Source organism: Rhagoletis pomonella, unplaced genomic scaffold, assembly GCF_013731165.1.
Source record: "Rhagoletis pomonella isolate Grant_MI unplaced genomic scaffold, Rhpom_1.0 Rhpom_scaffold_00006, whole genome shotgun sequence".
Taxonomy (NCBI): domain Eukaryota; kingdom Metazoa; phylum Arthropoda; class Insecta; order Diptera; family Tephritidae; genus Rhagoletis; species Rhagoletis pomonella.
The window spans coordinates 51263695-51267347 of NW_023458560.1; the positions used below are offsets into that span (position 1 = coordinate 51263695).

The window sequence follows — 3653 nt, forward strand, 5'->3', positions numbered from 1 at the left end:
AGAAATATTGTATATGTATCTTTTCCAATAGAAGCGCAGCTTCCTACACTACTCTTTCCGGAAATTCCTTTGCCTATGTCTTCACTCTCCTGCATCAGTACGTTAAAAAGTATTCACAGTCGCTAATTGAGCGACTAAGCGACACTCGCAATAGCATCGATAATCGATAATCGCTTAATAGTCGTTTATCTACTGCCAGTCGACATTCGCAATAGGGGTGTCAATTTCGAAATGCCCTAGGAGAAAACCCTTTCGCTGACCTTTGCAACCTAGTTTTTAGTTTTCTTGTTTTGCCTATAAGTAATGCAGAAGTAGAGCGAATATTTAGTTCAATGAATATAATAAAAACTAAGTAAAGAAATCCAATGTGCGTTAAAACGTTAAACGCTATTTTATATATAAGATACGGTTTAAAACGTGAAGAAAAATGCTGCCATAATTTTACTGTAGATGACGATCTCTTAAAATTAATGAATTCAGGTGATATATACATTAGTGACTCATTTGATGATGAGGAATATACACTCGATATAAATTAATGGTGTTAACTAGTCTTTCGTTTCTTGCGATTTATTTAAATAAAGCATGTGAATTTTCACTAAAACATTTTAGCCGTTTTTTGCCAGAGTCTATGTGAAATTTCACTAAAACATTTTAGCCGTTTTTAGCCGCTTTTTTTTGCCAATCTAGCCGGTCGGCCCAAAAAGTTCTGGCAACACTGCTCATAACCATGGAGTAATGATGAATAAACACGTATGTCATAATATGTGCGATACAGATCCTGCAAGACTTCAAATTCGCACAATCGATACAAAAGTTTTGGCCAAATGCATGATTTGTTGTGCGCTATTTTGCAAACACTTTTTAGCTAAATCCAGCATCATCTGAAATGGAAACGAAAAGATATTAGTAAGATAATAGGGTTTACATAAAAGATTCATATTATATTAATTCATATTTCACGATACTTCAATGGTTGGCTTTTTCCGAGAGGAATTTGTGCTGCGAGTATCGCCTGCATACCAGAAGTTCCCAAGAGCCACGCACTTCCATTCAGCATACTATAATTCCTCATTCATCCTTCAGGCGAACTCGATTGCGAGTTGTAAATATGCCGTACTTGGATGAATGAGGGTTTTGGGTGGAATATCTCCAAAGAAAGCTAAAAGTAGAAGGTAAAAAATATCACATTAAAATACTATGAGAAAAATACGCAACTTACCGCATCGTAATCACTCGTGCCATTCAGGAAATTGTGATATGTGCTGCAATTGCCATCAAAATGAAAGTGTCATTTTTAAAAAATAGTGATGTGCAGAGTTGCCCCAATACTCGGTACCCTAAGTTTCGGTATTGGTAACCGATACCGATTCAATGCAATATACCTTAGTAGTAATATAAGTACACTTAAATCACCTGGTGCACAATTTCGGACCCATCCATTTTGTTTTTTTTTTTCAAAAGAATAATAAAGGTTCACATAAAAATGAAGCGTTCTCTGGAATTCGACAACGAATGACTTTCAGTTATTTATTTTTTGTTCTGTACTCCCTGAAGGCGCTGTGGACTCAGTATTCACAAAGAATTCCGTACATAGCCCCTTAATATAAAAAAAAAAAATTAATAATAATATATATATATATATATATATATATATGTATACATATTCATTTATTTATTCCAATTGGAATTTGTAAGACATCGCCTCAAAGTTCGCTAATGAGCTTTATCTCTAAAAATTTCTTCCATACGTTTGGCTGTCGTGCGCTTTTGTTAGAAGTTGTTTAATAGTCCGACACCGAGTGTCGAAAGTATTGGATACTTTTAAATAGGTACCGAGTAGGTATGAATACTCATATGTGTGAACTCAGCACATCTCTAATACAAGAACGTAAATTTCAATTTACGCTCTTGGTTGACAGCGCAGCCAGGGTTCGGACTCCCCTACGATCGGTAAACTGAAAATCTACTACGCAACTCGATACCGGCGAACTACTTAGATTTGCTCGGGACAAAGCACAGCGTATTAAATATGCTTTTCCTTTTTAATAAAATCATGAGTTATTAAATTTTGAAGGGCCCTCCAACTTAGTAATTTTCAAATAAAGCATTAAGTTGTGATACTCCCAAGCACATATATAAGCACCGGTGTACGAAAATAAACTATAATGCACGTTACTATTTCATTTCGTTTATTCCTTCAAGAGTTCGTTGCACTACGAAAACAAAACGGCTGAGTTTACTTTGCGATAGTACACTACAGTAGTTTAGTAGTTACAGACGAAACAACAAACGAAATGAATTGTGCAGAGAAAAAGATATGTATGTATGTAGTACATGTCTTTTAATTAAATTGAATATGAAAATTTACGAAAAAAGAAATATATTTTTCACGTAATCGAAACGTTTGCATACATATAAAACGTACCCTATGGTACCATTCTCACAAACGAAAAGCAACAGTCTCTCGTTGGGGAAAATGAAAGTGAATCTTACAAGTTGGTTCTGACTATGTACAAAACTGTATAAAACTACAAATGATATGATGATCGATGAGCAAATGGGTATTGTTTTGTACAACCTATTTTCGCACGCTGATAAGCACTTGCGATGTTCCGCACCATGCGAACAAATAATGAGCTTACTTTTGTTTTGGGTGGCAGGCCATGTAATTACACTAAATTCATACTTTGTTCTAACGTTTTATCTGAATCGGTTTATTTATCGAAATGAAGCATTTAGTTTTTGTTCTCAATATAGTTTTGTATAAAAATCAAGACGGCCACATTGTTAGCCACAGCCAAGTTGGCAGTCACTAAAGCATTTATAAATAAAATGTGAAAACTTAACTAAATGGCCTAAAAGAGATATCGTGATTTGTTGTTTGTTGTTGCTGCTTCTGCTGCTGCCTTTTCCCCAATGTATTTGTTTGCTATTAACATTGTAATGGGCCATGAGGTTATTGTTTTGCTTCTTAGGATCCAATAAAACTGCAACGCCTTACAAACACAAAATCCCTCAGGCTTGTGATTAGTTTGCATTGCCGATTTGCTCCGGACCTATAATTTATTGTTTACAAGGCTCATCAACAAATACTATGCATGTTTTTAGTTACCTTAAATCAAGTTGTCAGGCGTTCCAGCCCACTTGCTATCTGCGATTTTTTTGGTTGCCCTTACTTCCTTACTTTTGTTTTGGGTGGCAGGATGTGTAATTACACAAATTAACAAAATGACAGCTCACCGATGCGAGCACAGAAATCAAAGTAGATAACCGTGTGTCGATGCATAAACATGAGGTGCCCCACACACTTTACGCAAAACTCATGCAATATTATGCACACTATACACTATCACAAGACAGTGATATATGAGACCACCCGTACCATAAAATATACGAAATTTACAATAACCACACATAATAAAGTTTCTTTGCTACTCGCCACCCAACCATAATATACATATATATACAAGTACGTATATCTATATAGCCAAATATACACAAAAGGGAAAAAATAATGATTTCAGACATCAACGATGACTCGCTTCACCTCGATGAGAAAGAAGGCCGAGCAACAATCAAACCGCTTTGCTCTAGCGTGCCGTTTATGCCAAGGTATGCATCCGATACGGCTCTGCCCATCATTCCGCGGT

General features: G+C 35.8%; 1 long non-coding RNA gene across 1 annotated transcript; it reads right to left on the reverse strand.

The window, feature by feature from the left end:
* Positions 1–3025: 3025 nt before the first annotated feature.
* LOC118741707 lies at positions 3026–3197 on the reverse strand. The gene is made up of 2 exons (XR_004993330.1): positions 3116–3197; positions 3026–3059 (listed from the first exon to the last, which is right to left on the reverse strand). It is a non-coding gene; the product is annotated as an uncharacterized LOC118741707 (long non-coding RNA).
* Between the last annotated feature and the right edge of the window lie 456 nt (positions 3198–3653).